Here is a 22,440-nt window from a genome sequence, read left to right as displayed (position 1 = left end):
GACACCGAATATTTGTTAAGAAAAAGGACAATGGGATAGGGAAAAAAAAGAAAAGAAAACGAGCAAATGAAACCATACAAACAAAGATCTGATCTGTGAAAAGGCACGTTAAAATGCCTTTAAAATGATTTCATTCTATTTTTCTTTGCAATTTCTTAAAATTAATTTCACTAACTGTTACAATATTCCTTCTGTGATTCACCTACATTCCTGAGGACAAGGTAACAAAATTGGCTGATTACAATTAGTATTATAATAGTATTAGTAGGGAAGTATTGATGGAGGAGAGGATCTTCTATTGATCACCAAGTGATCAATCAGCAAAACGATGTCAATCTGAATGCTGTTTCTGGTCGTTCTATTCAAACTTTCTCATTCTTTGATTGGCAAATATCACTGAAAAAGTCTGCGAAAAGCCATCAAGTGAAAACTTTCAACTTCAGACTTTCAGAACAAACTATTTTCAAGCTATCTTTAACACTTGTGTTGAACGATTTCATTGATCGTAGATAATCTTCCAGTAACTTTAATCGCTGACCAATTGTTAACACATCTGATTACATCATTTACAGAATGTTCTAATCTATTCAATATCAACAGATCTGTATACCATATAGTATGTATAACAAAACTTCCACTTAAAAATATAGATCAACTCTCAGACAGACAGCACTTCAATATGAAGTCCATCAATCGGATTATCTTCCGTGCTTAGACGGATTGAGTCCCTTAATTAGCAGTTTTAGGATACTTAATGAAGCCGACCTGCCATTCCTCTGTTGCCCCCTCTGTGGATAAGTATTGTATGTCCATAGATGTCTTCGAGGGGCCAATTTGCCTGTTTAGAAGAATGAAAGTCGTTATAAAACTGGTAACTCACATTTAATTGAAATCCGGATAACGCTATTTTCTTTATAGGGTGGATTCGAAACCAGATATTTTCAACCAAAGGGCTCGAAACCAACCGAACAACGGAGGCTCGATACGAAGTCAGAAGCACATAAAGTAGGAACGATTTAAGTATCTGATCAGTGTCAGAATTTTATACTACTATTACTAATACAATCAATATCAATGTCAAATATTCTGCCTATTATCATATGAGCGTATCGCCTGGTTCCCCTCTCATCCGCACCAAAATGCCTACATTAAACCACAAAGCTCAATATCTGCTCACTAAATAGGAATATTTTCAATGATTGAAGAATTCAGATAATATCTGGCAATCAAACTGGTACTAACTTATCTGAAGTTCTAAATACAGCGGACCTATTAGAGAAGAAGACAGTCAAATATATCATGACATACGAGGTGACGTCGTTGGGACACGATTCCAATGATGAAGTTTCAGCACACGCAAAACAAGAGAAGCGAACTTGCCTATATTATACAGGGTGATTCAAAGTTCCACGTACAAACTTTGAGGGGGGGGGGAGGTAGAGAACATCAAAATCAACCATATTCACATAGGAAAGCATGACCGGAAACGCCACCGGAAGGTACTAACAGGGACACAAAGATACAGAAATAACACAAGGCAGTAAGCAGTGTAAAAAACTTTATTAGGCGTAACCGAACAGTTCAATAGTAGTTGGATACATAATATGGTAAACGAGGTGCATGTGTGCCATCTCAGCGTTCGTAAAACGACGCATGTTCTTCGTACGAAGTCGAAAGCTTGAATGAGGAAGCCCCAATATTGCTCACATGGAGCGCTAGCGAACAGCGCCACCTATCACTTTCGGGTGGCGTTTCCGGTCATGCTTTCCTATGTGAATATGGTTCATTTTGATGTTCTCTATCTCTCCTCAAAGTCTGTACGTGGAATTTTGAACCACCCTGTGTATCCATAAAAGAATAGTAAACTACAAAATTATATATCTATGGAACGTTATGTTTTAGCATAAATTTGGAATACATCAAAAGAAAAACAAGTCGCAAATCATTTACTTTAGCAGAACTATATCTTTGTCTTTCGTCGAAGTTCGTGAAAAAATATTTATTAATCACTCATATTTTTCCTGGTAAAGCTCAAATGGTGATGGGGGAAAATCCAATTTTCTTTAGAAACCAATCATAATGAAAAAATTCTTTTCAAATTTTCGAAACTAATTATAAAAATTTATAAAGCAGATGGGTCTCGCTTGGAGAATGTTTTCAGAAATTAACAAGCAAACCTGTTCCTTTGTTTCTTACAGATGTCCCCGAGTTCACAAATCACAATCAGTTCGTTAATTCTGCGAACTCCGTTCATTCTGATAACCCGTCTTTTTGTTGAGTAAAGAAAAGTAGTTTAATTCATGAAGAGAGTTTTTATTTCGCGAGTGAAAATAATAAAAAAAAAAAAAAGGGTAAGACTAAATGGTCTGCTGGAATCCGTTAATGTTAAGAGCTTCCCATCTGCTATAAGAAAGTTAAAGATTTCGAGGTCACGGAAAGGCTCTGGAAGTCTAAAGAGCGGTCAATAAACGCCCAAGGCAATCATCCTCCGGTATGAACTAAAGAACCTACACAAAACTTGGAAACAATCTTCCGACTTTTAATGAGGCCATATCTGGAGGCGTGCAGACGAGCAAGAAGAATGAATGTGAACACACAGCGAAAGAGTGAACGTTAGAAATAAACTCGTTCTCTTGCGCAATAAAGGGCTAAAGTAAGTATAGGCTTCTGGGAAACCCATTACGATATATATGTGAGCTACTTTTCTACTTCAAATGCTCGGAAATTTTGCTTTCTTGTTCATAAGCACCTAGTTTTACACCTTCTACATAAACCGCAATTCAGAAATGCAGTGAAGCCATTTTGCAGGACAAACGGAGATGTTACATTAAAAGAAATATTAGATTTGTTATCTCATAGAACCCACTCCCCTGCGATATAAATGGAGGAAAGTTGTTGTTATATAATGGTTTTCACGCTCTTCCGAACACTGCGAGAATTGCATATAGAAAGAAAAATTTAAAGAGAAAACTTTTTGTGCCTAACATGCAATTTAGTATGACATTTCACTAACGTAACAACCTCACTAAAACAGATATAAGAGGCCCTCTTTGCATGTCTGCTACGAGGAGCATTTGCATGTGGATTTAATTGCCTCCAAGAAATTTTGCGATTCGTTTTTTGCAGTCCCGTAAACAGAGAACACAACAGGTACTTTGGAAAATATTTGAGAAACTAAATTCTACTGCTGTACGTAGTAGCTGTAGAATAAAATAAAAATGAATTTATTTCATTTAGTTTAGTGGAATATTTTCAGAGAAAACCAAATAAGTGAACGATTAATTTATTATTGGTATGAGAACTTCAATCGAGCCCCATTAGGTCAACTTAATGGAAAATACGAGTCACTTCTTAAACTTTTGAGTTTGAATTTATTTATTTTCGAATGTTTATATAGAAGCATCATTTCGTAGTAATGATTTTCTATTAAATAATACATAAAAAATTGCTTATGTCTATTATTAAATTAGTGCAAAACAAATATAGTAGGTTTAGACTGTAGTAGGTTAGTAGGTTTAGACTGTAGTAGGTTTACCAGATACAACTTCCATATAGCGAGTTGCATCTCTTTTAGTCCTCTAATAACAGCTTTATCTCATTCGTAAATAGACTCCATTAGGTGAATAATGCCGACCGGGTTGGCCGAGCAATTAGCCTATCCGCTCTCCAGCCAAAAGGCTGCGGGTTCGAATCCCTACGTGGGCATGGGTGTTTGTGATTATCTGTGAAAATACTAGTAGTGGTGGTGGCAATGGGCGATAGATGGCGTTGGTGGATTTGAGTCGTGGAGACAGAGGTGTAGAGTAGATGCCCTGCCTCTACGAGTCTTTGGACTCCCTGGAGGGGTCAAGCAATAATAATAACAACATTTCACCGGAATGACGGTCATGTTGAATGGCATATCGCATTTGGTTATTTTCATTTACGGTCAAAGCGATTATGACCACGCAGCAGGCGTATTCCATTGGACAGTTTGGCTTTTTTTTTGGGGGGGGGGGGGAAGAAACGCACCACTTCCGTGACGATATCAGCATCGTAAAACATTTCATTTCAAAGATGTTCAATGAACTTCGGTGGTGTTATCTTAATGCTCCTAACTATTCCCGAAAGATTTACAGTTTATGATATTGGTTTATTGGCATATTCGCTGAAAATAACTGTTACGAGATGGATCAATTATTAGCATTATGGGATACATCTGGTGACTAGAAGGTTCAAGTACTCTGTAGTACTGATATACTGTTTAACAAGTATCAATAATTAATGTTTAAAAAAAATTCCACGCTGTTACTACCGAATACGACGTGTCAACCGATGAAATCTGATCAAAACTTGTTCCGTCAGCGCGGAACGCATACAACTAGGATAAGTCCCTGATGCGACTTTTCTACATTTCTCAGATGTCTCAATTTGGTGTTTGGTACTCAAAATTTTGTACTGTTTTTTAGTTAATCTGGGGCGAATTCATGAGATTCCCAATATTACAGCTCATCCTTGATAGAATCCGAAGGGTTATTCATTCGCTGTGCTTCTTTGCGGAACTTTGTACCGTGCTGTCATTTAACCGATTATGTCCCGTTCGCCACATTGGACGAAACTTGAAACTGCCATCTTCACCAATCGACTTCTGAGTGATAAGCTATTTCCACACCCTTGGGTACTAGTTGCTGGACTATTGTCAATACGCGGTTTCTGGCTGCTATCCCAACAGTGCAGTTTCCTGAGAATTACACCAGCACGTCTAGTATAGATTCTCTCTCTCTCTCTCTCTCTCTGACATACACACAGTTTCAATTTATATGACATTGTTGGCGCAATATTACATTGAACTGCTCGCAATAAATCCTAAATATCTGCTTTTTGAAAAGAAGACGTGTTGTTATCTCTGATGGAGCGATGGATTCTGAAGAACTGTCAAGAACAACAAAAAAAAAGCACCAATATCTACTTTCCACAGAGTTCATGAGTAATCAGCTAATAACTCAAGCTAAATAAGGTACGGAACATACTATACGACTGAAAGAAAACTGTCCTAATCACTGAGTTTACAGGCCACTGAATAATATTAACTTCCGAAGGCAGCTCAACGTCTATTCTAAACATTAACCTGAAGTATCCGAAGTAAAAGAGAAGATCTGAAGTAAACAAAACTCTGTTAAGTATTTAAAAAAAAAAGGTATTTTGAGGCGAAGATGCTGTCAACTAACTGTTTATGCCAGAGTAGGTGGAATGTGAAAGAGAACAGATTATTTTTCTAGCAAGAAAAAATTAATTATCTTCATCCCGCGCTAGAATGGCAAGGAATCTGTATTTAAGAGATTGGTTTTAGAAGATATTAAAACTTGAATCATTTCAGCACTTTTTTTTTTTTTTTTTTTTTTTTAAGAATAAAGATTAGGATTGCCATCAACAAAACTATGAAAAGATTGGATATCAGTCAAGTGATATGTATATATATAAGACGTAACGAAAGGAAACTCTTATAACAATCGATCCGATCAAATAATTGATCAATCGCTATCCATCTCAATCCCATGAAATAACTAAATTTATTCAGTTATTTGATGGGATTGAGAGAGAGAGCTTGGATCAGGGGAATGGTAACAATCAGACAGTGGACGAAGCAGAAGCCAAACTATTGAGATGTCTAGATGACAACTTCAGCGGTTCTGAAATGCAGTCGTCAAATTAATATACCCCCCGGGGTTCATCGAAATCCAGTTCGAGTTTTTTGATTTAGACACAAAATTAAAAGTACGAGCAATAGAAAATTAGAATTTAAAATTAATGGATAGATTCCAAACTTTTCAGTCTTAAAGATTCCTTGCGTCTGCCTTTAACGCTGATCTAATTCTATCCTTCCTCTGATTTAGGGCAGTTAAATCAGCTCCAGGGAAAGGTAGTTTCTTAAAATAAACACGCCAATTCATACTCTGATACGTTTTATCACACACACATATTCTCGGATATGATCAGAATTTTCCGAGAATGATATTTACCTTCAGATCCTCTCACTACAAACACCACACAAATAGCTTCCTCACGCTCAAGATATTTCTCTCGTATATTAAAAAGTCACAAATCTGCCCTACCTTGAGACACTGTTCTTACACTGGAAGTGCCACACCATTAACGTACCTGCAGATCTCTTATTCTGTCCCGAAAGCAATTCGAATAATTAACGGTCCGGCCGGCTTTGAGTTCTGTAATCACTTCTATAGACACTATTCACCCTATGTGTTGAATAGTGTCCATAACTCGCATATATTTTTAGATTTGGACTATAAAAACGCATTATTTCGCTTAAAAAATAGTTACTGCGACAACTTTCTTTCTTTCTTTCCCGCCTTCGGACACTATATATTGCAGACTGAGTGTTCTTAAAGAATAATGAACGAATTCCTTATATAATCCTAACGGCTACTAGACGACTTACGTCCTTAATGTTTAATTAATTTTATGCAAACCTATTCATAGTTATTTGTTAGAATTTCACTACCTTTGAATATAATTCAGAAACTGAACATATTCTCATACCAGTTTCTATTATTCCAGATAATTATATATTGTAAAGAGGGAGCGTATACGATTCAACAGTCCAATAGATGGAAAGATCATTTTGTCTATAATATAGAAGTGAAGACGCGAACTAATTAGGTTTAAGAAATTTCGAATTGATCAAGTGTTACTTACAAAACATGCTTAAGACAATTTATAACGAAACTAGTGCCATAATTAAGTGCAAGTGCGACGGTGAACACTGTCTCAGTTTTTATTTTATTCAAAGTTTAATATGTAAGACAGGAAAACAACAAATTGCATTTCTAAGAATATCTTCTAAAATCATTATATGAAGCGATCTGATTCGTCAAGGCAGGAAACAAGATAAGAAATATTTAATAGAGTTTCTTGTAGACAAATTTCGTCGATTTAGGATTTTGGGTTTAGTGGTGTTTCAAAACATAATTTGAAATGAGATAGCCAGCCATGAAAGGAAGGATGGCCACGGGACTCTTATTTGCATGAACAATTCTTGGTTTTTGTAATTTTAAAATCTATATTTTATTAATAATTCTAAGAATAAACTGAGTTACAGAAATAAATATAGAAATCCTCTCTGAGTATTAAACAAATCACTAAACTTTTTTTTCTGAAAAATTAAGTTTGGATATAAAGCAGTTTGCATATGGAATGAGCACTATTCGAAGCACGTGCGTAGTGTATTCTATACTGTCCAATATTCATTAGAATTTCAAAACGGCACAATTATCATAAAAACAAAATCATATTTCCAAACACTGGGAGCAATCTTCGTTTTTAAAGTTTAATATGACTTCCTCCTGAGAATAGTAATGGTTTATTTATTAAAGCATTTCATCCCCCAACTCTTCAATATCCCCTGCATAACCGAACATTTTTAGTAACACAGCAAATGAGCCCTGCGTTTGAAGCTTAATGTATCCTACGAGTCTTTTTTGCCTTGCAAATAATGAAGAAAACATTGAAATACATGTATGTATTTTACTTGTACAGTTGTCCATAGAAAAGATATTCAAATGTGCGTTTTGAATAATGACTCGCGAAAGCAAAGAGAAAGAATGAGCATTCACGAGACCTGCCATCTGCAGTTTCATCTGATGATTTCACAAAATATGCAAAGCATTGTTGCCAAATACAGACGATAATTGCTTTTTAATTTCCCTACAAAACAACTTTGCGCGAAAATATATTTTAAGTTTCTGTCTTAGTAAAAAAAATATAGTTCACATTTTAGAAGAAAAATAGTTTTCTAAATTTATTAGATATTCTATCGCTATGAAGGTACATGTCCATGCCAAACCTTGTAGAAAAATATCAGCTGTGATTTGGTTTACTCATTGCAACAATGGAATTATAGGACAATAACCACAACAGGCATTTTAATCACATGTAGAAAAATCGTAATGATAAATAGAAATAACCGTGCACACTCAAAAGGATTTGATGCCTATGTTCCACATAAAATGTTGACTATACTTGCTGACATTTATTTCCCTTTTTTAAAAAAAGGTCCATTACATATCTGAGAAATAATTTACGATCTAAAGCGTGGACTAATATGTTTGAATAAAGCAACAACCGAGTTCTTTTTTATGCTTTAAATTGCCCATAAATATTAAAATTTTAATAGCGTCTGACGTAAATGCAGCAACTGATTTCGCTGTCCTGTTCTGTGCAATCAATATTTTAGCTGTCCTTTCTTCCTTGTTACCACAAACGTGCATGCTTCGCAGAGGCAATTCATTCCTCGGCATTTTCAAGTTACTGCTGCTAACTTCCCTACTTCATTTGTAGGAGGCCGTCTGCTATAAAGCTTCATTTGTTCTGTAAAATTCAAAAATATTCCTAAAATGTATTGACTGCATCTGATAACCCATTTTTTCCCCTATTTCTCCAACTGAAAATTTATAAAGATTGGCAAGCAAATCAATTCGAACAATTCAACTTGTTAAGAAACAGGCAGAAGTTCTTGATAAGGGAAGGGGTGAAGTTTGCATCATTTCTTGCAACTGCTGTTCATAATGCATAAATTTCAGGCCTAGTTTGAGTTCTCACGGACATCTTTTAAAACATTTTATTTACAGACATTTCAGTACATTCAGGATTTATGGATCTGACTTCTTTTATGACTAGAGGATCCGATCAATCTTATAAAGGAAATCAATACGTGCTTCCCTTGCTTATTATTTTTTTTTGTAAAGTCGAGCCAATTTTCCTTAGGTACACCCAATATACACGTTTCGCAAATAAGTACGACAGCTGACTGTGATTCTGAGTGTGCAGTAAAGGCACTAACAAGGTTGCTAGTTTGGATTTAAGGAAGATATTTTCTCAGTGAACCATACGTTTCAGTAAAATCTTAGACTAGCATAAAAACTCATCTAAAATGATCTATCCATAATACAGTCGAGTTGAAAAGAATTTCTGCTGGTGAAATAAATGGAGTTTATCAAAAACAGAATATTTTAGAATTGTTAACAGACTCAAGAAATTGCATACTATTTTTATTAGTTTACGCAGGTGAATTTTATTTTATTTTATTTTTATCATGACTGATTTTACAAGAACTTCCAGGATGCAAAATCGTTATATTTGTCATCATATAACTTAATCAACCTGAACAAGAGTGGTGAATAGACGTAAACATGTAAATCCGCGTACGTCAATATATAAAAAAAAAGTGAATGAGAACAAAATAAAGTATAAATTTTATACTAAAATTAACTTAAAAATTAATATCAAAACTGAAATTGATGTTAATTTTGAAGTTAATATATCAACTTCAAAATACATATTTATAAAATAAAAGTATGAAATGTGTTAAATAGTGTAAAATGAAATCATCAGACTGTAGAGAATTGAAACTTACATTAGAGAGAACTTGTTTAACGCTTGGAAATTCATTTCATACTGCAAAGTACGTTACAATAAGGTTCATCTTTATTACTAATGCATCCCTTAATTTAAATAATTTACTTAAATCGCATAATGCCAAGGAATGCGACAGTGGTTACATTTTAAAAACAAAGTAAAATATTCCTGAAGCTAGTGAAAACATATTTCTCAAATCAATTTATTTTGTCGCTCATTTCCACTTTCTAAGAAAATTAAGATAGCAGTGTTTGTAGTTTTTTAGAGAAAAGAATGGAGACTAAATAATACTGTTATTTCACAGGGCAAGGCGTAAATTCCTGTACTATGTTTTCTGTAAAGAATATTACAGAAATATTTAATATACGTACTGATATTTAATTAACGTTCGCACATCTACTGTAATAACCTAAAATTAAACTACGTGCATTTAATAAGATTTCATTATTTCTTTTTTACTAGTGCTATTTATCCAAGTTCGTTCTTGCTATAATGTTTACCACTTATGTAATTGTTTTTCTCAAAATGGCGAAGAAAGGAACTTTTTTCCCTCGTATTGAAAAGAAAGAAATAACTAGCATAATCATGTGACATATTGACAAAATATGTGTAATGCCATAAAAATGTCTTTCTAATAGCTGCATAGAAAGCCGTACACCTGAAGAACAGAGCAAGTATTCTTTCCTAAGGAAAGTTGACGCAAGGTAGCAGAAATCCAAGAACTAATTCTGATTTTTAAGAAAAAAGAGCAGCAGCTATAAAACTCGACAGAATCAAAACTCAACTTATGGATTCGACATTAGAATGGAAAGAGTTGATGGCCAACTTCGAACGCGGTTCTTTTTGAAGGACACCGTCGAAATTAACTGAGCTAAGGATGTTCGGCACCCATAATCTTATTTTTGTCTACTTAAATTTATATTATGACAGGTTTGTCTATTTTACAAATGAAATGCTCAGGTTTTCCCGGGCAAGGGAAAAAAACTGTTACTTCCTTGTGGGAACGCTAAATGAACTTCTATTGAAAAGACCTTAAAAAGATTATTCGCGTCTTTATCGAGACTGTAGTCCAGATCTTTGGATCGACTATTGTCGTTGCTGATTGCGCTATGGAGCTTATGCTGATATAACTGTTAGTATTCAAAAATGTAAAACAGGTATTATAACCGTACTTTCAGAGTAATTCATACCACATACCAGCCATACGTGTTCTGGCTTATCATTTCCTGTAACAAGCCACCTGATGGCAGCTGTTGAAAACTGAACATCACTCAAATGAGTGAAAAGTAAGGAAAGATGAATGGTTAGTAATGTGAGCGGAGCTGGTCCGAATTACGACCAAAGTAACAAAGATATGAGGGTAGATGGTCCAAGATATTTTGTCCTTTTATAAGTTTGCCCAACGGAACACTCGTCCGGTGGGACATTTCGTCCAATCGATGTCAACTGACTATTATTGTCACCTGTGTGAGCTGACTAACCTACTACTATGCCAACTGACTAACCTAAAAAGCAATGTGTCAACTAACCTAACCAACCAATGTGTCAACTGACTAACCTACTGAACGAGAAAAGTAATAGGATTGGACGAATAACCTCCAACCCAGGTGCTTCAGGGCAATTCGTCTATTTATTTTCAAATCGAAATAGGATCCGACGAATAACCTCAAACCCAGCTGCTTTCAGGGCATTTCTTCCAATTATTTTCAATTGGACGAAATTTCCTGCTGGACGAGAAAATTAAATGGTCGAAATCGGGGAATGGACGAGATTGTGATTGGACGAACTGCCCTGAAATCGATGTAAGTATTAATATTATTATTATAGCAACACCTCCTGGAGTCAAGACTCATCGAGGGAGGCAATAATAAGATGCATTCTAACGGATATGTTTATCATCCGTCGTCCTAAATTGATTCAATGTTTGCGAACTCACCATCTCACAGCAATAGATTACACTCTACATGAAAAAACTGTCATGCCTCACTCCCTTATGCACCACACCATTATACAACTTCCAAGGATGACCTCTTGTCTTTATCTCCCAATCCCTCCTTCAATCCTTTGAAAAATATCCTCTTGTCTTTATCTCCCAATCCCTCCTTCAACCCTTTGAAAAATATCCTCGGTATCTATTTAGTAAGCATCCCTTGACAATTTATGTCTATCATATTGTCCCTCTTCCACCGGTTGACTAGAGAGTTGTAATTTAAATCTCAACATGTCTTCATATAATAATAGGTATTACACAATCCTGATATTGCTTTTGTTATTCGCTTCTGAACTTGTTTCAGAGTTTGCTTCTCACCAAGGAATGTTTATTAACTGGTCCCGTATGCGTTTAGTATGTTTTGCTAGACTAGAAAAAAAAATCCGGAAGTAAAAACATGCTACCACGGAATTGAGTCGTGGTCTAAACAAACGCCATTAAGCATTTTCACCGTAAACGGTGCGTACAATAATGCCCGAATTTTCTCCTTTTAAGGAAAAACTTTAAGGCAACTAACTGCATACATAGTGCAACAATACATACATCCATTCCCCATTTTTTTTTTTTTTTTAAAGAGTGAAAAAAAAAAAAAAGTCACTCGCCTGCCATAAAGAAAATGAAATACTGCTGGAACTCAAAATGTGGAAATGGAATAAATCATAACGAGACAGCTTCGCCATTGTTAGAAGTCGATTACGGTGAGTGCCATTCAGTTTGCACGGAGTCATATATATGAAGTCTCCTGCCATAATGTCAAATATTTCCATCTCTAGACAACCCGGGAAAAGTAATTTAAATTGGCATTTATATGTATGAAGAACCACCAGGGATCAGCGAACCCTGAAGGCCATTGAGTAAACTTCTAATGGAACACGAAGCAAAGCAATTCCGACCATTTTAAACGAAGGAATAAGAAGGACACACACACACACACACACACACACAGAGGGAATCGAAAATTGACTTAGAAGACAGACATCGTTATTAAGGGAGATGAGAAATGTTAGAGAGCAAACAACGAACAAGAACATGAGTGTTTCCCTTAAAATTCGACAAGGTTCATACAGTAAAACCTCGCTAGCTGAAAAAAAAAAAAAACGCTTTTGCATTAGTTTCCATCGCCATAGAGAATTTCAATCTATCCTCCTACATTTCTGTAACTTTCTTTCTTACTTATCAAAGCACCCGGTGGAGCACGATACAAGGGCCTTACAAAACATTCCGCACGGTAAAACTATTTTTAAAACAGAATACTCGAGACATGAGTATTTCTGATTCACGATAATTCCAAATAGGAAAGATTTCTTGAAGCTATAAAATATCGTCACGTTGAAATTGCGATTTGGAAACTTGAAAAATTAAAAATATAGTTTGTAGTTTTCAATTAATTCGTAAGGAGGAAGGTGTCCAAAATTAGAATTAGAAGCTATTATAAAAAGCCGCCGTTTATAACCCTAGGAATAGATTTGCTGCACATCAGAAGAAAATTTCCAGTCAAGTTAATACTACCCACAAAAGTACTGCATTCCTTCATAGAAAACAATAGTGTGGGTGTCACACACCAGGCGATGAAATTCGTCGAAAATCGCAAAGAGTCAATCACAAAGTCTTACCTCAGTGAGACAAATAGAATAAATAAAACCAAAACCGAAAAAATGTGATCCAAGTTATGGCAGACCTCTCAAACACCAAATTTCATTACAATCCGTCCAACTAAAGCAGTTCACTTGTAAGTATAGACGGAAGGCCAGCGCAATGCTAATTAGGCAGTTATGAATTACTTGCACCTAAAAATAAAGGAAAAATAATAATAAAAGAATAACGGGAGATAATTTTCGCATTAGCTTAATGGGAAAAATTTGGAGTCGCTAAAACAGTCATGTTTTAGGAGTTATGCATTCACGAACCAAACAGTCCCCATTTGAAGCACAAGCCCTCATTATTATTTATCTTAACAGAAGATGGTTATTCGGATCTAAAAACACATCTCCCAACACTAATAAACGGGTGCAGTCACTAATGAAAATAGCACGACACCATTTATCACCGGTGAACTACATTTCTGTGCACTATTTCATTACGTTAGTCACGTGCAGAATAAATAATACCGTAAATAAACGGGTAATATTCAGCCACGCGAATGCCTCGCTGCTGCTCCTGTGCTAATTCGTTAAAGAACCGCAAACGATTGTGTAGAATTGCAGGATTTATAGAAGCAACCAAAGATTAGTAATGAAAGCCACGACTATGTATTATATATAATAAACGAGCGGAAATGATAAATACAGTAGCGGTACTGAGTTTATTGAGACCACCTCGTCTATAACATAAACAAGAGTTAATTAAAGCACTCATGTTTTAGCAATTACTTCTCTATAGTTAAAATAAGGCTTTATATAATTTATATTTCAAATACAGTTCATGGAAACAACTCGTTAACAACCACGTTGGTAAAGGGCACATATTAATCAAAAGGGGAAAACAGAGAATAGGTGCGACAAAATTGAACAATGTGTTGTCTATTAAATGAAGATAACACAATTTTATGAATTTTGGGTTAACTGCAGCAGTTGAGATCAATTAAACTTTCAAAATACCTTCAAAAATGACATTTCTACAAAACATAACCCACCTACCTGCATTTTGGTGTGAAAAGAGACCGGAGATTTGAAATACTTGACAACCAGTAACAGCAGAGTTGTTTAAACATTCTGCGGATTTCAAGACGCTTCACTTTCGAAAGATAGTTCAATACTATAAGTATTTGTCGCACCTGAAATGCCAGGAAACTTGCTAACACAAACATACGATAGTAAACTAATAGCACCTCGAAGGGCACAAAGCCGATAATCCCTCGAAGCAGTTTATGTCTAATACGTTGACATTCAATACTTTTATTCAGGGTACTACTTTCCATGGTCGTTTATAAACGAGAACTGATTTAATGCACTGATCTCTGCTGTACTTGGCTATCATCATGAAATAACTGGAACACATTTCGAGCAGTTGTCTAAATAAATTATGACTACTCCTCATTTCCTAGCTGATTAAATACTGCATATGTTCCATCAAAATCCAATGTCGTAACAAACACTCCATCTTGGACAATCTATAATGGCTGCTAATATATACACTGAACCAATTTCTGTAACAGAAATTGGTTCAGTGTATATATTAGCATAAAAGTATATTAGTATATATATATTAGTATAAAAGACCTATACTCTAACCGAGTATAGGTCTTTCGGAAGACCTATACTCGGTTAGAGTATAGGTCTTTCGATTTCTCTCTCAATACCCTCTTCCAATACTAACTAGAGTATAATTATAAACGAAAAATACAATCTCTAATAATAGTCTAATGGTTATATTTAAAAATAAAAAAAATATATATTCTATTTAAAAGAATAACGATCATAGGCATTTTTGCTTACATTATGTAAATATGGTAAAAACCTAAATATATGCTTACTTGATATAAGTTTTGCATTCCGTTACCAAAATTAATTTCCTCCAAATCCGTCTTCCTCCTACCCCTCAGGAAAATGATAAAATAACTCACAAAGATGCTGGCCGTGGATAGCGTATCACGTGTTTCTTTGCGCATAATGGCTTCCAAACTGAAAATAGAACAAACCAGTAGTTTTCGTTATTGAAATTGATAATGCAAACATGACTAAGTTACAAAACTATTTTAGTCAGAAAGTTTAGTACTTTATCACTAAAATGAAACACTAAACTGCAGCGTTGAAATTAGAACTATTACATGGCATCGACTGATTGCAGAGACCATTTCGCACAAATTCATTTCATGGACATCTGTACAGGCAAATATGAACAGAAGTTCTCAAATGAATAAGAATTTGCTTTCCAAAATACTGATTGGATAAGCATCAAAGAAATATCGTATTTTGTAATAATCTATATTTACACGATGAATAATTGGAGATATTTTCTTTCCGTAACTCTTTCTACAACATGGAATAAACAGCGTAGACAGTGCCGAAATTATCCTGTGATATATGTATTTGAATAATATCGACATTAGCAAAAATAAAGAGTTGAGAAAGGGTATGCATACACACCATTTACATTTATGACAGTACTGGAACAATATCTAAACGAATGCAATTTAATTAGCATATGTTTGATACAGATTGGAAACGGGAACATGCGTTTTGACTAATTTGGATTACGACCTTCAATTTCTCATTGATTGCGGGATCAGCTAGAAGGGAGAGGACTCACCTGCTAAGATGAACCTCTGATGCACTCCGTATAATTAGCACAATAAGAGAACGTAACCAATATTACACGCAATTTTAGATTACAGATCCTGTTGTACGATCAATAGATGGGCTTATACTAAGTACCAGTGCTGCAATGAACCTTCGCACTGATTCTCATTTGTTTAGCATCTGATTGGGTACATATCCATATCCCGAAGTTTAATCATGTCGTGCGTATTGATTTTGGGGGAAACTAACAGATCACTGATTTTTATGACTCACATAAATTTTCTGACATCCGCCTAAATTTTATGGTAAAATCATACAGTCTGTAGATTATTCTGTAATGATTTTCCCCTTATATCCCCCCCCTCACGTGGAATCCACTGTGTAAGTTTAATGTACATGCCAACTGTATTTCTGTAGACATAAAAAAATGAGGTGATTAATAAGATTTAAACGTACTATAGAACGAAGAAATATCCTGATAATCGCAATAGAAACGGGGTATTCCATTCCTTCCTACCTAGTCACTAATTTCCTGAAGAAAGAAAAAAATTGTATAAATGTCGCCTTTACAACGTCTTCTCACCGATAGGCGGGAACAGAGCGGGAAATCAGTGTCGGATAGGCATAGGTTTTACTGAAACATTTTGGCATATCAATAACAACCTCTGACTGCTCGGTGCCACCTTCATAATTTTTTTTTTTTAATCATTAAAGAAAAAATACTATCAACATAACTAAGGCCATTTGAAAACTTATCGCCAGTCACTTATATTTTAGTTTCTGTTTAGCTTAAGAGATAAATATTTACGCTTATTATTTACCATAATAAATATTTATAATATTCATCTCTTCTTTAGTAGAGATGCAAAGGCAATTACAAGATTACACCCCCCCTCTTCTCATTCTCGTTAGCATATAAATTAATTAACACGTTAATAGAAATAAATATTTACATTTCAAAATACGAATGTTTATTTCAGTTTAGTATTTAAATTCATGCAACTGAATTTATATAAAGAAAATCTGCAAAAAAAAAATAAGAACTAATGACATCTTAGTTATGTTCAATGATTACACATCATAATAAATACTTTACCGACAGTTTCGCTAAGATTAATATTAATGCAATTGACTTTTTCAACTATAATGGATCTTATACAAATACAGTATTTCTAATAATGAGATAACTACGTCTGCAATTTGCCATTAAGAATTATTCACAAATTCATGTCGTTAATATTAACTACCTGAAAACGCCATTTGAATTTCGTAAAGCCAATTTGTAATTGTAAAACACTCGCAGAAAGTTCAGCAACAGCATTGCCCAATCCATTGTACTGGTAAAATAACAGGCCACAGAGTTATTGCGCACACAATCAGTTTCTGTCTCAGTGAATATCTTAATAAATCTAACCAAACCTTTTTATTATTATTAATTATTTCATTCATTGACAAAATCAATTAAACGATTAAGATTCCTTCTAAAGCATCTACCTACATAGCAGTTTCCTTAAAGGAAGTATAATAACGTAACAGTTTATAATTATAAAAGATGAAAGAGAACGTTCTTTTGAGTCATAAATAAAAAATAAAATGAGAATTCACTGCTTGCTTTTACCGAAATAATGATTATTGTAAATTAACATTATTAAACCTCCAACACAGGAAACGAGCATTTCCAGCACGTGGTTCTAGCAAGTGATCATTTCCAGTACATTGACAATGAAAACACCTTCGGCAATTTTATTCCCTAGGAATCGAATGCTGCTTCACGTGTTCTGCTGAGAGTGCGGTACTACTTTGGAATTAGAGCTTCTGCCAACCAGCTCGTTTTACAATGTAGAAAACTGCAATACTGGTTAAGCCTCAATTACGAGGGACAGAATAAAGTATAGAGTAACTAGGATCGTCTCTAAGATTAAAAGCACATAATTATTTTGTATATATTAGAACGGAAAAAAAAGCCTTAGCCCAACCATGATATAAATGCACTATATCTCTTCAAAAAACATTTCGTAGGCACCACACAAAAAATAAAAATAAGTGGCCGAGATCATCTCTAATTACGGATTTTTCCTCCTGGAATTTTATACTTTATTACTACCAGCTTTGTCACCAAGTCCGTACATGAAAAAATATTATTTCTCCTCTTTCACCTCCTTATCTCTCTCTCGTTCTGAATGATGAACTCAAGACATCTTTCTGATTTTGGTCAGAGAAATCATATATACGGCTACGGTAGAGCTGTTTGGTGGGGCCCGTATATTTATGTGGTCAATACAAGATGAGGTGATTGTATTTTCGACTATCTCTTCTCGTGTATACTGTATGTATGGACGGGGTTATGTTGTATTCTGATGAGAGGACTAGATATTGTGCTGTGTTGTAATTTATTTTCCCAGTGTGTTTATATTCATTCGAAATTCCCATGTTTTCTCTACAATGTGGGGACATCCACTGGTCACGCTTCGCATTCGATTTTCGCTGTCGATGTTCATGGCACCTATTATTATTATCAGGTATTCTGAAGCGCCTTCTTCCGTGGATGAAAGCCATCTGTTTAATTCCTCTAGAAATTTTGCAGTGCTTAAGTTGGGTGGTCTGTATATTGCGTTTATTATCAAGGAGTTCTCTTACTTGATATTTTAAACTTCGATGCATGTTTTCTGCATATTCTAATTTATAGTTTATTTCTATTACTTCTAATTTATGTTTGGTAAATACTATTATACCATCTCCTCGTTTAGTTTGTTTGCAGTGTTTGTGTTGTTAAAAGTTTGGCATTTGGTTGCTTCTTCGTTTGTTGAATATACTTCAGTCAGTATTAAAATGTCTTTGTTGTCTATATCTTCCTTCATATAAGTTTGCAGGATCAGCCAGCATTTTTAAATGCTCCTGATGTGGATGTGGAGAATAGATAGTCTTTTCTGGGGGTAGTCACTTGTTTCCATTTTGCTATCGACTTTAGAATGTGACAATTGTCATGTTCCGTGATTAAATCTGTTTGGTGGTCTGCGTTCATGCAGGTTGGTATGTTGCTCCCTTCTTTACAACTCATCAGTGTTCCTTTTAATGCGACAGCCTGTAGCGGTCTTCTATGGATTTTATTTGGATTGGCTTAGCATATTGTGTCTTTTTAAGGAATATTTTGCTGTCTGTTATCCATATAAACTGGTAATTTTTTTTTCCTGTTTATGCTTTCCTTGTATGGTAGAATAGTTTCTGATAATATGGCGTTAAGTATTCGGACAAGTGTATTGGCGTCAGTTCCATTCAGATCCTTGACTGCTGTTTTATTAATCATGCTAGATTTTATGAGGTTAGCTTTTGTTCGGCTGTTAGTGAGTCCGACCACGAAGGGGGGGGGGGGGGGACCTCCTATTTTCTTATTTTCAGGTAATCGATGTACGATGTACCGACTGGATATCCTTTGATTCTATGGGAGCGCCAATTTTCTGGCTTAGTTGGATTGTCATATATTTTAAATATTCAGTAGCAATTTCTGGGAGACCATCTATCAGGAGAGCATTTTTATACTGTTGTTGGTAGAGGAGTTGGTAATGTTGTATTAAAGAATTTAGTTCTTGACGTAGTTCCATTGTCTTTTTAATTAAATTGTGCTGTCTTTCCGTTGTTTTTAATTTCTCTAACGGTTCTGCAATGTCTTCAACTGAACTGTTATTAAATTTAATCAATTCCTCATATTGGTTGAATTTTTCGAAAGTTTGTGCGGTATGTGTTTCAAATAGTTCTCCAACGAAACTGATTAAACAGTCTTTTAAGTTTCGTAATCTATTTTCTAGTAATACATTCAAAGTGGGCTCACCTGAGTTTCCTTATCGTGCTCCTTATTTTTCATTTCCTCTGCTGTTGATTTCTCCGTTGACTGTTTCCCGCCAGCCGTTGAAGGCGAAATTCTTTTGTTTTCTCTACAATGCGGGGACTTCCACTCGTCACGCTTCGCATTCGATTTTCGCTGCCAAGTGGCCTCGGACAATCCCGAACATAGAAAATCCATATTTCTCTGCCAGTTCCTGCATGTTATGTAGTTTTCTTCCCCTGTTAGGTCTTCCTGGCATTTGTAGCACTTCATATTTCTGGTTTTGGCGATCCTGGTGTGACTGCTAAAATGGCGACTTCCTTTGTTCTTCTCTCGCGTGGTGGACCACGGTATGCTTCAAGCTTTGAAAACTTATAACTTACTTATTACTTAACATATATTTACATTAGATATATATTTTTTCCAAACACAGTTTGTTATATTTCAAAGAAATTACACAAGTGTAGAGCACATTTTGTTACGTTATTAAAATTATTATCATTAGGACAATGTAATACCATAATTAATGTTCAAATTAATAGTAATCATAACAAAAAACATTTTACAGTTGCAGTTTTACATTGAAACAGTTAAACATCTATTTTTGCATTTTGTCATTTACCTTTTAATTTCACAATTCATTTTTATTCACAAATCACATTAACAATTCATTTTTATTCACAAATCACATTAACAATTACTTTTTATTAACATGCAATAGATAATGTAATATGCATTCATTTCACTTTTCACAATAATAATTAAAATAAATCGACAGAACAATGAGAGTTTACAATTTTTTACAACTTTACAATTCTGTACTAACCACGTGTACAATTCGATACATCACTTTACTTTCACTTTTCATTACCTCTCAGAGACTGACATATATTTCATAATATTTAGACCACAATGCTATAATTTCTTATGGTATACTTTTCACTCTTAATATCTTTATAATTGTATAATGTGGAATTCGTGTATCAGAATAAAGATCACAACAGTCGTTTGCAAGTATAGTTCACAGTTACGCAAGGAAGTTGATATGCTTACATGATGTATTTTACATTATAGTTTATTATATATATAATTATTTATTTATTTCATTTTTTATTTCACTAAGCGTTATCTTTATTACATGACTATTTACATTTATACTATTCACATATTTTATTTCCGGTTTAGTACAGAATGTTATATAATAATAATAATTATTATTATTATTATTATTATCATCCTTATTATTATCGGTTAAGGTGTGACTTTGAAGTTAATTGTAGTGATCGGCTAATGAGGATTATTTGATTAAGCATGCTAATCCCACCTACTTCGAAACTAGGGTTAGCTTTTATGAAGAGAGTGGAATTAGCATACACTATTTATTTTTTATAATTTTCATGTGTGGAAAGCAGGAGTTGGATGCTGGTGATTTGTGAAGTGAAAATAGGTGTCAGTTCTATATTAATTATTATCAGTTAGTGTCTTAATGTTCTGTAATTGTGTTTAAATTTTGTGGTAGGTTATTGAGTAGCATGGGTATGAGATGTGGTCTAACAGACCGAACCGTTTTAGTTGTTGAAGGATGTTAGGGTGTAAAGAGTTGCGGTAGGTCGTGTTATGTGATATGTGTCTTTGTTGTTATGATAGTGTTGTTGGAGTAATTTCTTAGTAACATTAAGTAGTGTTTCAGATTTTTTATGCTCAGGATTTTGTGCACCGCCATAAAGGATTCGGTTATTGGCTGTTGTATGTGAGGCATCCAAATCACTGTTGATATAATTTTCCGATGTAATGTTTCTATTTTCGGTAGATAGCTGTTTGATGAGTTAGCGTAAACTGTTATGCCGCACCTGAGTAGCGATTCGTCATATAGGAGTTTTCTTACGTTATATGGAATCATGTTTTTTACTTGGAAAAGTTTTCCTGCAATGATGCGTAGTTAGTATGTAGTTATTCTATATGATTTGTCCATTTAAAGTGGCAATCTATGGCAAGGTATCTTGCATGTTACGGGTGTGATTTCGGGAAATTTGCAGGTATTTTTGTTGTTAATGCAGTGTTATGTGTGACAGTGTAGCGATAGTGGTGGAGGGCATATGATTCCCGGATTATGTATAATTAACATCTTAGTTTTGGTGCTTTTCATTATAATTGAGTTTTGTAGAAGCAAGTTGTGATTTCATTTAAGTCTTGTGCTTTGGAAAGAGTGGTATTGATGTCTTCGTGGACTGCGTATTGATATATTTTACTTCGTGTGGTCAAGTTGTGAATGTCGTTAATGTATATGTTGAACAGGGTAGGTGATAACATAGCGCCTTGTGGGACTCCGTTTTTTTTTTTTATCTCTCTCTATATATATACTGGTTGTAATGTGCGCTTATTTTTGTCACTTGAGTTCTGTTTGAGAGACAGTTCCTGAACCAGATATGCAGTGTTTCCCTTATTCCGCTTGAATGTAGTTTGGTCAGCAGTATGTCATGTTCAAGTGTATCAAAAGCTTGAGTTAAGTCAATAAGTATAAAGACAACAAACTTTTTTTTTTTTTTTTATCGAGAGCTATGTTTATGGCGTCGGCAATATCTTCTAACAAGGTGATGGTGTTTTTTGTTTTCTGGAAGTCGTATTGGTTTTATGATATAGTGTTGTACCTTTGTAAATAGTTCTGTAGTCTGGTCTTATTTTTTTAAGAATTTTGGAGATGACTCATAGGTTAGCTATTGATCTGTAATTCTGTGTATCGTTTCTTTTGCTATGTTTGTAAATTGGTGTGATTATCGCAGTTTTTAGTTGTGGAATTAATACCAGTGTCGAATGTTATGTTCACGAGTCTCAGAAGTATGGAATTTATTTGTTCAAAGTGTGTTAAAAGGTCTCTGAATTTTATTTTGTCTATTCCTGGTGTAGTATTTATTTTTAGCTGTAAGAGCGCTTCCTTCAGTTCCCCTTTTATTACAGGTGCAAAATACATGGTTTTATGTTGA

General features: G+C 34.6%; 1 long non-coding RNA gene across 5 annotated transcripts in view; it reads right to left on the bottom strand.

Annotated features, from left to right (window-relative positions):
• LOC150094609 (uncharacterized) overlaps nt 1-19,920 on the bottom strand; it is a 944,400-nt gene extending 924,480 nt beyond the window's left edge. For all 5 annotated transcript variants that reach the window (XR_016550182.1, XR_016550183.1, XR_016550177.1 and 2 more), the window contains exons 1-2: nt 19,466-19,920; nt 14,874-15,021 (exon numbers count right to left, since the gene is read on the bottom strand). This is a non-coding gene — a long non-coding RNA (uncharacterized LOC150094609). The remainder of the gene's footprint in view (nt 1-14,873; nt 15,022-19,465) is intronic.
• Nucleotides 19,921-22,440: the final 2,520 nt, after the last annotated feature.

Source organism: Typopeltis vanoorti, chromosome 21, assembly GCF_054136105.1.
Source record: "Typopeltis vanoorti isolate ZY-2024b chromosome 21, IOZ_Tvanoo_1.0, whole genome shotgun sequence".
Classification (NCBI taxonomy): Eukaryota; Metazoa; Arthropoda; class Arachnida; order Uropygi; family Thelyphonidae; genus Typopeltis; species Typopeltis vanoorti.
This window is presented reverse-complemented; position numbering and strand designations above follow the sequence as displayed.